Genomic DNA, 13318 nt, shown 5'->3' on the forward strand with positions numbered 1-13318 from the left:
ATTTGAAGTTGAGCTTAATGTAAAACACACTGAAATTGTAACTGAACTTGTAATTTACCTTATGTAGTTACAATTCAGTGTGGTTTTACATTAAGGTTACATTAAATTTTCATAGAAAATCTGCTTAAAAACTTGTTGATAAAGCAAGTGGTGGCAGCCAATCGGATTCTTGCAATCCAAGCCACCACTTACGTAACACCTCCACCCCCAACCTAATTTCTCTTTTTCCTGAGCTGTCCTTTAGTGAGCAAACCAAGGATCAGACTGTCCGTGTTTTACTATGAACAAAGCTGGTAAGTTGATGCAAAACCTGGTGTTAACTTTTTAAATTAATCAGAGTAATGTGTATTTTTAGTCCTGGGTTTTGGAACTTTGTTCCTCCCTTATTTTGCCTTTGCCGTAATTATTAAGCAAAGAAACTGATAAGTTATGCAGTTGAGCACCTGTTCTGTCAAAATGTTTGCAGTTGGAACACTATCTGTTTATTTGTTTCAACACGATCAATTTGTTTGCTATACTGCCACTGCTGAGGTCGCACAGTATTACCTGCGTTTTCACTGGCGTGCTCTTTCAGAGACCACAGGTTGTTTTTATATGTGTATGTTAGGATTTAAGCTTGTAAGTGCTCTCACTTGCCCCTTACATTGACTTTTTTTTTAGACGGTTATGTAGTCGCAAGTAAACACCACGTAAATCAGTTCCGGTTTTATTTTCAGACGCTTGCTTTTAAATTTTAATTGAGATTGAAACTGCATGAAGGCGGTACGTGCTATTGCAATCACTGAATATCCAGGTTTTGTAGTTTCCTGGTTTTGCTTTGCATATGAGGTAAACTAAAGGTTTTAAATTGTAATCGAGATTAAAACTGCATGAAGGCAGTACATGTTATTGCCTACGCAATACAGCCACTTTAGAAGACTTGTTAGTGCCAACTCCGTAGGCTGTTCCCTGTAAAGTGTTTCAGTCCCATTTAAAGTATCCTTCATGGTGAGTAAACGGTCCCACAGGGTTGGCTAATATGCTTAAGTATGTGTCTCAGATTATTAGGCAGACCGTTTACAATTTGCAGAAATACTAGGTTTTATACTGGTGGCCTTCGTTATTAGATAATACTAATTATAATATCTACTAGTGTGTGTGTGTGTTGATGCATTCAGCAGCTGAGAGGCATATTTGATATATACTGAAGCCCCTCGCCCCTGCTAATATAGGGATAGAAATATTCAGCCTACCCAGAGGGAGGACAGCAATTTTTTCAGCATGTATAGAAAAAGTGCTGGGCAAAGGAGTATTAGAGTTTATATTTTAGATTTCATAATAGTGATTTGTGAGGGGCATATTGCAGTAAAGTAATGGATATGGTGGAAGGTAAACTGGTTCAAGTGTTACCTTTCAGTGTTCTATTTCTTTAAAATTTCTTGTATAGGATGGTTTGGCTTTCATGTTTTATTACATAATTATTATTTATTACATAAACAAATTGGTGTGTTGAGAAAGCTTAATGGAAACATAACTCTGAAGCCTGAAGTCTCTCCTTCTATGGTGTAAACAAAATGTGTAGCCCCAGGGAGCACTTTTAGAGGCCTGGCTTCTGTCCCATCGTTCTTGCCTTAGCAAGTTTTCCTTGTCTTGACAACTGTGTAGTGAGACAGTAGGAACTTAAGTGTTCCTATAACTTGACAGTTTGCTTGGGAAGGTATGGTTTTGGATACAGTCTGTTTTACTATAGTGTGTTGTTTTTTTTTTCTTTTTTTTTTCTAGAAAGGAAGCAGCCAAAGGATTTTGGAGAGGATCAGATTGTTATAGTTATCTTTCAGAACTGTATAAACAGCCTAGAGTAGCCTTAGGAATGCAAACCATGCTATGAGACTGGATGGGGTATGATAAGTGACTGTGGCTTTGGAAGTGTTTATTCATAGGAGGGGCAGTGGAAGTGTTGAATTTAACATTACATGGAATTTTCGTATGCCAGGCAAACATAGGGATCAGAAAGAGGCTTTAATCAACAAGTCTAGAATAATCTAGTGCACAGACTGAATGTACTTGTCTGCAGTTGATCACTGTTACAGAAAGTAGATAATTTTAAACACTGCAGTAAGCATTTGCTCTGTATTACACCCCCCTTTTTTTCTTTTCATTGTGAGGATGGTTTGTGAGTATGGGTGCTTCACGTAATGTAATATGTAATGAATGCCTTTGTGGGGAGAAATCAGTGTTTTTATTTCCAAGCAAACTGTTTGCAAGAGACAAAGAAACTAATTGCACTGTCCTGTCTTATTTTATTTTGTAAGTAGCTAAAAGCAGTTTTTCAGCTAATTATATATGTGGCTTGCAGCACTGCAGATTCTTAAATGCTGTTTATGGAGCTCTTGGAAATTGATGTATTTTTCATTATGCAAGTATGTACACAGACTTAAAAATGTATTTTCCAAGTAGCTTGTGATATGGTAGTTGCTTTATTGCTATGCTGCATTGAAAAGAATCAAGCTAAATGGCATACCAGTTGTTTGGCAACCTAATATATACACTTAGTCACAGAAAGGGCTTTTCTTAGGCATGTCCCAAGTTGTGCATTATATGTAGTAATGTAAGTTTTATTTAGTACTTGTATGAGGCAGTCCATGGGAAGCCACGGCACTACAGCAGTAGCATTGTTGCCTCACAGCAAGAGGTTCTCCTGTTTGATTCTGGCTGGAGTGCCTTCTGTGTGTCTGCATGTCCTCCCAGTGGTCGAGGGGCCTCCGAAAGACATGTGTGAATGGGTGTGCCTTCTTTGAAGACTGGGCGTCAGGTTGGCAACTTGGTACTATAAAAATTGACTGGCAATCATTAGCAGACCGGAGTTTCGCTGTGGTGACCCCTAACTGGGAAAAAAAACAAACATGAGGCAGTCCATGGACATTAGTGTGACCTTCAATTGTAGGGTATCAATATGTTACTGCACTATTTATTGTTGTGTGCACTTTCTCCATTAGTCTGCCCAGTGGTTCCCCTTCCACTTGTGCATCTTTCTCCTTCTGTAGTCTGGTCACAGGCTTTGGCCACAGTGGCTACTGTTATGTATTTGTACTTCTGGTGTGAGCAAGGTAAATGCCATAACATCACACACAAGGTTATGGACTTCACAACTCAGAGTGCACCCATTTAGCAGGTTTTCCATCACTGCACCACCACATCTGATGTGGTCTTCAGATGGTTTGTGTTGCAATATGTTCAGATGACGCTCCATGTCAGCCTAGCTGTCAAATCATCACAGACTGACATTTGGACAGGCCCAGATATGATAGTCAGACAAAGGGCCACACATGGGGACAGGGTTTTAGTACTGCTCTGTGTCTATCATAGACAGTTGGGGTGACCTGTTTGGTATTTGCCTGCTTCCTCTCATGGGAATGCCATCTGCTTCTAGACTGGCCAACACTGATGTTTTGAAATGTCCCTTTGTTGTTTTGCAAATAGTTGGCAGGCAAATGCCAGTGGGGTTCTTCCACAGGTTATGTGCAGCAATAATCACCTGAGTCTGAGCATGCAGAACCTTTCAGGAATGAAATGCAAGTTATTATCACATTAACAATAGGTGCAGTTACAGTACAACACTGAGTCATTCTCACCTGTCAGGTAAAGCTCTCAGCAGCTGATACTGTTATTCACATAACTAGAGGTCATTATCACATTAATAGGTGCAGTTACAGTATAACACTAAGTCATTCTCACCTGTCAGGTAACGCTCTCAGCAGCTGATACTGTTATTCACATAACTAGAAGTCATTATCACATTAACAATAGGTGCAGTTACAGTATAACACTGAGTCATTCTCACCTGTCAGGTAACGCTCTCAGCAGCTGATACTGTTATTCACATAACTAGAAGTCATTATCACATTAACAATAGGTGCAGTTACAGTACAACACTGAGTCATTCTCACCTGTCAGGTAACGCTCTCAGCAGCTGATACTGTTATTCACATAACTAGAAGACATTATCACATTAACGATAGGTGCAGTTACAGTACAACACTGAGTCATTCTCACCTGTCAGGTAAAGCTCTCAGCAGCTGATACTGTTATTCACATAAGTAGAAGTCATTATCACATTAACGATAGGTGCAGTTAAAGTACAACACTGAGTCTTTCTCACCTGTCAGGTAAAGCTCTCAGCAGCTGATACTGTTATTCACATAACTAGAAGTCATTATCACATTAACGATAGGTGCAGTTACAGTACAACACTGAGTCATTCTCACCTGTCAGGTAAAGCTCTCAGCAACTGATACTGTTATTCACATAACTAGAAGTCATTATCACATTAACAATAGGTGCAGTTACAGTACAACACTGAGTCATTCTCACCTGTCAGGTAACGCTCTCAGCAGCTGATACTGTTATTCACATAAGTAGAAGTCATTATCACATTAACAATAGGTGCAGTTACAGTACAACACTGAGTCATTCTCACCTGTCAGGTAAAGCTCTCAGCAGCTGATACTGTTATTCACATAACTAGAAGTCATTATCACATTAACAAGAGGTGCAGTTACAGTACAACACTGAGTCATTCTCACCTGTCAGGTAACGCTCTCAGCAGCTGATACTGTTATTCACATAACTAGAAGTCATTATCACATTAACAATAGGTGCAGTTACAGTACAACACTGAGTCATTCTCACCTGTCAGGTAACGCTCTCAGCAGCTGATACTGTTATTCACATAACTAGAAGTCATTATCACATTAACAATAGGTGCAGTTACAGTATAACACTGAGTCATTCTCACCTGTCAGGTAAAGCTCTCAGCAGCTGATACTGTTATTCACATAACTAGAAGTCATTATCACATTAACAATAGGTGCAGTTACAGTACAACACTGAGTCATTCTCACCTGTCAGGTAAAGCTCTCAGCAGCTGATACTGTTATTCACATAACTAGAAGTCATTATCACATTAACAATAGGTGCAGTTACAGTACAACACTGAGTCATTCTCACCTGTCAGGTAAAGCTCTCAGCAGCTGATACTGTTATTCACATAACTAGAAGTCATTATCACATTAACAATAGGTGCAGTTACAGTACAACACTGAGTCATTCTCACCTGTCAGGTAAAGCTCTCAGCAGCTGATACTGTTATTCACATAACTAGAAGTCATTATCACATTAACAATAGGTGCAGTTACAGTACAACACTGAGTCATTCTCACCTGTCAGGTAAAGCTCTCAGCAGCTGATACTGTTATTCACATAACTAGAAGTCATTATCACATTAACAATAGGTGCAGTTACAGTACAACACTGAGTCATTCTCACCTGTCAGGTAACGCTCTCAGCAGCTGATACTGTTATTCACATAACTAGAAGTCATTATCACATTAACAATAGGTGCAGTTACAGTACAACACTGAGTCATTCTCACCTGTCAGGTAAAGCTCTCAGCAGCTGATACTGTTATTCACATAACTAGAAGTCATTATCACATTAACAATAGGTGCAGTTACAGTACAACACTGAGTCATTCTCACCTGTCAGGTAACGCTCTCAGCAGCTGATACTGTTATTCACATAACTAGAAGTCATTATCACATTAACAATAGGTGCAGTTACAGTATAACACTGAGTCATTCTCACCTGTCAGGTAAAGCTCTCAGCAGCTGATACTGTTATTCACATAACTAGAAGTCATTATCACATTAACAATAGGTGCAGTTACAGTACAACACTGAGTCATTCTCACCTGTCAGGTAAAGCTCTCAGCAGCTGATACTGTTATTCACATAACTAGAAGTCATTATCACATTAACAATAGGTGCAGTTACAGTACAACACTGAGTCATTCTCACCTGTCAGGTAAAGCTCTCAGCAGCTGATACTGTTATTCACATAACTAGAAGTCATTATCACATTAACAATAGGTGCAGTTACAGTACAACACTGAGTCATTCTCACCTGTCAGGTAACGCTCTCAGCAGCTGATACTGTTATTCACATAACTAGAAGTCATTATCACATTAACAATAGGTGCAGTTACAGTACAACACTGAGTCATTCTCACCTGTCAGGTAAAGCTCTCAGCAGCTGATACTGTTATTCACATAACTAGAAGTCATTATCACATTAACAATAGGTGCAGTTACAGTACAACACTGAGTCATTCTCACCTGTCAGGTAAAGCTCTCAGCAGCTGATACTGTTATTCACATAACTAGAAGTCATTATCACATTAACAATAGGTGCAGTTACAGTACAACACTGAGTCATTCTCACCTGTCAGGTAAAGCTCTCAGCAGCTGATACTGTTATTCACATAACTAGAAGTCATTATCACATTAACAATAGGTGCAGTTACAGTACAACACTGAGTCATTCTCACCTGTCAGGTAAAGCTCTCAGCAGCTGATACTGTTATTCACATAACTAGAAGTCATTATCACATTAACAATAGGTGCAGTTACAGTACAACACTGAGTCATTCTCACCTGTCAGGTAAAGCTCTCAGCAGCTGATACTGTTATTCACATAACTAGAAGTCATTATCACATTAACAATAGGTGCAGTTACAGTACAACACTGAGTCATTCTCACCTGTCAGGTAAAGCTCTCAGCAGCTGATACTGTTATTCACATAACTAGAAGTCATTATCACATTAACAATAGGTGCAGTTACAGTACAACACTGAGTCATTCTCACCTGTCAGGTAACGCTCTCAGCAGCTGATACTGTTATTCACATAACTAGAAGTCATTATCACATTAACAATAGGTGCAGTTACAGTACAACACTGAGTCATTCTCACCTGTCAGGTAACGCTCTCAGCAGCTGATACTGTTATTCACATAACTAGAAGTCATTATCACATTAACAATAGGTGCAGTTACAGTACAACACTGAGTCATTCTCACCTGTCAGGTAAAGCTCTCAGCAGCTGATACTGTTATTCACATAACTAGAAGTCATTATCACATTAACAATAGGTGCAGTTACAGTACAACACTGAGTCATTCTCACCTGTCAGGTAAAGCTCTCAGCAGCTGATACTGTTATTCACATAACTAGAAGTCATTATCACATTAACAATAGGTGCAGTTACAGTACAACACTGAGTCATTCTCACCTGTCAGGTAAAGCTCTCAGCAGCTGATACTGTTATTCACATAACTAGAAGTCATTATCACATTAACAATAGGTGCAGTTACAGTACAACACTGAGTCATTCTCACCTGTCAGGTAACGCTCTCAGCAGCTGATACTGTTATTCACATAACTAGAAGTCATTATCACATTAACAATAGGTGCAGTTACAGTACAACACTGAGTCATTCTCACCTGTCAGGTAAAGCTCTCAGCAGCTGATACTGTTATTCACATAACTAGAAGTCATTATCACATTAACAATAGGTGCAGTTACAGTACAACACTGAGTCATTCTCACCTGTCAGGTAAAGCTCTCAGCAGCTGATACTGTTATTCACATAACTAGAAGTCATTATCACATTAACAATAGGTGCAGTTACAGTACAACACTGAGTCATTCTCACCTGTCAGGTAAAGCTCTCAGCAGCTGATACTGTTATTCACATAACTAGAAGTCATTATCACATTAACAATAGGTGCAGTTACAGTACAACACTGAGTCATTCTCACCTGTCAGGTAAAGCTCTCAGCAGCTGATACTGTTATTCACATAACTAGAAGTCATTATCACATTAACAATAGGTGCAGTTACAGTACAACACTGAGTCATTCTCACCTGTCAGGTAAAGCTCTCAGCAGCTGATACTGTTATTCACATAACTAGAAGTCATTATCACATTAACAATAGGTGCAGTTACAGTACAACACTGAGTCATTCTCACCTGTCAGGTAAAGCTCTCAGCAGCTGATACTGTTATTCACATAACTAGAAGTCATTATCACATTAACAATAGGTGCAGTTACAGTACAACACTGAGTCATTCTCACCTGTCAGGTAAAGCTCTCAGCAGCTGATACTGTTATTCACATAACTAGAAGTCATTATCACATTAACAATAGGTGCAGTTACAGTACAACACTGAGTCATTCTCACCTGTCAGGTAAAGCTCTCAGCAGCTGATACTGTTATTCACATAACTAGAAGTCATTATCACATTAACAATAGGTGCAGTTACAGTACAACACTGAGTCATTCTCACCTGTCAGGTAACGCTCTCAGCAGCTGATACTGTTATTCACATAACTAGAAGTCATTATCACATTAACAATAGGTGCAGTTACAGTACAACACTGAGTCATTCTCACCTGTCAGGTAACGCTCTCAGCAGCTGATACTGTTATTCACATAACTAGAAGTCATTATCACATTAACAATAGGTGCAGTTACAGTATAACACTGAGTCATTCTCACCTGTCAGGTAAAACTCTCAGCAGCTGATACTGTTATTCACATAACTAGAGGTCATTATCACATTAACAATAGGTGCAGTTACAGTACAACACTGAGTCATTCTCACCTGTCAGGTAACGCTCTCAGCAGCTGATACTGTTGTTCACATAACTAGAAGTCATTATCACATTAACAATAGGTGCAGTTACAGTATAACACTGAGTCATTCTCACCTGTCAGGTAAAACTCTCAGCAGCTGATACTGTTATTCACATAACTAGAGGTCATTATCACATTAACAATAGGTGCAGTTACAGTATAACACTGAGTCATTCTCACCTGTCAGGTAAAACTCTCAGCAGCTGATACTGTTATTCACATAACTAGAAGTCATTATCACATTAACAATAGGTGCAGTTACAGTATAACACTGAGTCATTCTCACCTGTCAGGTAAAACTCTCAGCAGCTGATACTGTTATTCACATAACTAGAAGTCATTATCACATTAACAATAGGTGCAGTTACAGTACAACACTGAGTCATTCTCACCTGTCAGGTAACGCTCTCAGCAGCTGATACTGTTATTCACATAACTAGAAGTCATTATCACATTAACAATAGGTGCAGTTACAGTATAACACTGAGTCATTCTCACCTGTCAGGTAAAACTCTCAGCAGCTGATACTGTTATTCACATAACTAGAAGTCATTATCACATTAACAATAGGTGCAGTTACAGTATAACACTGAGTCATTCTCACCTGTCAGGTAACGCTCTCAGCAGCTGATACTGTTATTCACATAACTAGAAGTCATTATCACATTAACAATAGGTGCAGTTACAGTACAACACTGAGTCATTCTCACCTGTCAGGTAACGCTCTCAGCAGCTGATACTGTTATTCACATAACTAGAAGTCATTATCACATTAACAATAGGTGCAGTTACAGTATAACATTGAGTCATTCTCACCTGTCAGGTAAAGCTCTCAGCAGCTGATGCTGTTATTCACATAACTAGAAGTCATTTCCACATTAACAATAGGTGCAGTTACAGTACAACACTGAGTCATTCTCACCTGTCAGGTAACACTCTCAGCAGCTGATACTGTTATTCACATAACTAGAAGTCATTATCACATTAACAATAGGTGCAGTTACAGTACAACACTGAGTCATTCTCACCTGTCAGGTAACGCTCTCAGCAGCTGATACTGTTATTCACATAACTAGAAGTCATTATCACATTAACAATAGGTGCAGTTACAGTATAACACTGAGTCATTCTCACCTGTCAGGTAAAGCTCTCAGCAGCTGATACTGTTATTCACATAACTAGAAGTCATTATCACATTAACAATAGGTGCAGTTACAGTACAACACTGAGTCATTCTCACCTGTCAGGTAACGCTCTCAGCAGCTGATACTGTTATTCACATAACTAGAAGTCATTATCACATTAACAATAGGTGCAGTTACAGTACAACACTGAGTCATTCTCACCTGTCAGGTAAAGCTCTCAGCAGCTGCTACTGTTATTCACATAACTAGAAGTCATTATCACATTAACAATAGGTGCAGTTACAGTACAACACTGAGTCATTCTCACCTGTCAGGTAACGCTCTCAGCAGCTGATACTGTTATTCACATAAGTAGAAGTCATTATCACATTAACAATAGGTGCAGTTACAGTACAACACTGAGTCATTCTCACCTGTGAGGTAAAGCTCTCAGCAGCTGATACTGTTATTCACATAACTAGAAGTCATTATCACATTAACAATAGGTGCAGTTACAGTACAACACTGAGTCATTCTCACCTGTCAGGTAACGCTCTCAGCAGGTGATACTGTTATTCACATAACTAGAAGTCATTATCACATTAACAATAGGTGCAGTTACAGTACAACACTGAGTCATTCTCACCTGTCAGGTAACGCTCTCAGCAGCTGATACTGTTATTCACATAACTAGAAGTCATTATCACATTAACAATAGGTGCAGTTACAGTACAACACTGAGTCATTCTCACCTGTCAGGTAACGCTCTCAGCAGGTGATACTGTTATTCACATAACTAGAAGTCATTATCACATTAACAATAGGTGCAGTTACAGTACAACACTGAGTCATTCTCACCTGTCAGGTAACGCTCTCAGCAGCTGATACTGTTATTCACATAACTAGAAGTCATTATCACATTAACAATAGGTGCAGTTACAGTACAACACTGAGTCATTCTCACTTGTCAGGTAACGCTCTCAGCAGCTGATGCTGTTATTCACATAACTAGAAGTCATTATCACATTGATGAATGCACAAGCCAAATTCGTGTTTCTGTCTATGTGGAGTCATTTCCAGCACCCCCCCCCCACACACACACACACACTACTTTGTTTCTCTCATTTTACAGTTCATTGCATTTTGCTAGGGCACATGCCAATGTGCTAAGTGATCCCTCATTATGAAGACAGTGTGTGTATGCTGTACCCATGTAGAAATATTAGTCTGTTTAGGACTTAGGTTATGAAAACTATTTTTTTCATAGTTTGGTAAATAACTTTGCTAGAGAAAATTTCAACATGCTAAGCAATACCTCATTTTGAAGACAGTATTTATAACTTACAAGATGTCAAACTGTCTGTATGCTGTTCACGTTTACAGACATCAGTTTGTTTAGGACATGGGTAATGGAAATTATGATGTTTTTTCATATTTTGGTAAATAACTTTGCTAGGGAGCATGTAATTGTGCCAAGTGATGCCTCATTTTGAAGACAGTGTTAGTACTTACAACATGATAAAAGAAGTGTCTGTATGCTGTACACATGTGCAGACATCACAGTCTGTTTAGGACTTGGGTTATGGAAATTATGATTTTTTTTTCATATTTTGGTAAATATCTTTGCAAGGGAGCATCTGAATGTGCTAAGTAATACCTCATTTTGAAGACAGTATTCATAATTCCAACATAGTAAAAGAACTGTGCCTTTAGGTTATACACCTGTACAGATATCAACGTTTGTTTTGGACTTATGGTTATAGAAATTATGATTTTTTTCATATTTTGGTGCATAACTTTGCAAGGGAACATCTGAATGTGCTAAGCACTATCTCATTTTGAAGACAGTATTCATAGTTCCAACATGGTAAAAGAACTGTGCCTTTAGGTTGCACACCTGTATAGATATCAAAGTTTGTTTTGGAGTTATGGTTATAGAAGTTATGATTTTTTTCATATTTTGGTAGATAACTTTGCAAGGGAGCATCTGGATGCACTAATACCTCATTTTGAAGACATAATTCATAGTTCCAACCTAGTAAACTAATTGTGCCTGTATGTTGAACACATGTGGAGATATCAAAGTTTGTTTTGGAGTTAGGTTATTGAAATTATGATTTTTTTTCATATTTTAGTAAATAAATTTGCAAGGGATCATGTCAGTGTGCCAAATAATACCTCATTTTGAAGAATGCATTGCTTGTTCCAACATGGTAAAATAATTGTGCCTGTATGTTGGACACTTGCAGATATCAAAGTTTGTTTAGGATTTAGGTTATGGAAATTATGATTTTTTTTTCATATTTTGGTAAATAACTTTGCAAGGGATCATCTAAATGTGCTAAGTAAGACCTCATTTTGAAAACAGTATTGATAGTTCTAACATGGTAAAGGAATGGTGTCTGTATGTTGTACTCATATGCAGATATCAAAGTTTGTTTTGGACATGGGTTATGAAAATTATGATTTTTTTTTCATATTTTGGTAAATAACTTTACAAGGGAGCATCTGAATGTGTCATGTAATACCTCACTGTGAAGACAGTATTGATAGTTCTAACATGGGAAAAGAATAGTGCCTGTATGTTGTACTCATGTGCAGATATCAAAGTTTGTTCCGAACTTAGGTTATGGAAATTATGATTTGTTTTCATATTTTGGTAGATAACTTTGCAAGTGAGCATCTGAATGTGCCAAGTAATACCTCATTTTGAAGATAGTATTGTTGGTTCCAACACGGTAAAATAATTGTGCCTGTATGTTGGACACATGTGCAGATATCAAAGTTTGTTTGGAATTAGGTTATGGAAATTATGATTTTTTTTCATATTTTGGTAAATAACTTTGCAAGGGAGCATGTCAGTGTGCCAACTAATACCTCATTTTGAAGTCAGTGTTACTCCTTACAACATGGTACTTAGAACTGTGTCTGTGCAGTCTACACATGTACAGATATCACAGTTTGTTTAGTCTTGTACGATTATGAAAATTATACATTTACAATGCTTTTCATTATTATACCCATATTTTTGCAAGGGAGCATGGTATGGTGATCACACAAATGATGCATCATTTTGAAGCTGACATTCAGATGCACAACTTCTACACTGATATGTAGGCTCTGTCTGTTACAGGTGATGAGATATTATGCTTTGTTTATTTATCAAGCAAAAATAATATATTAATCATATTTCTGTGAATTTCTCAAGAAAGGAACATCACACAGTAATGGTTAAGGTATCATTTTAAAGCTGACATCCATACTAACAAATTACATTCAAATTGTATGGGTCTGCATGGTACATTGACAAAGATATTATGCTTTGTTTTTCCAAAAAGGTAAAAAATATGCACAATATCAGCATTCCTTGCCAAATATTTAATAATGACTTTGATATACACTATCAACATTTACACTGTTGGAAAGGTCAGTGTCTGCTGAACAACTTTCATGTTTACATTTTTAGTCTAGCTCTTATAGTTAAAGAGTTATGAACATTTGTTTTCTGTATGGTATTACAAATGGATTTTCTGAAAATGAGCTCAGGCTGCACTGTTGTTTCTATGGTGGAATTAAGCAAGCAGTTTTACCTGAGCTGTTCCGGAGTGAATGAGTTAATAAAAGTATAATTCCTGGAGTGCGTTTGTGTCATTTTCTTTGATATGTTGTTGTATTGTT

The 13318-nt window shown here is 37.9% G+C and overlaps 1 long non-coding RNA gene across 1 annotated transcript in view; it reads left to right on the plus strand.

Annotated features, from left to right (window-relative positions):
• Positions 1 to 238: 238 nt before the first annotated feature.
• The window catches only part of LOC122799558, an 85298-nt gene continuing 72218 nt past the window's right edge, over positions 239 to 13318 (plus strand). Inside the window, exon 1 of the long non-coding RNA XR_006364479.1 lies at positions 239 to 293. This is a non-coding gene — a long non-coding RNA (uncharacterized LOC122799558). The remainder of the gene's footprint in view (positions 294 to 13318) is intronic.

Source organism: Protopterus annectens, chromosome 4.part0, assembly GCF_019279795.1.
Source record: "Protopterus annectens isolate FY-2018-M chromosome 4.part0, PAN1.0, whole genome shotgun sequence".
Taxonomy (NCBI): Eukaryota; Metazoa; Chordata; order Ceratodontiformes; family Protopteridae; genus Protopterus; species Protopterus annectens.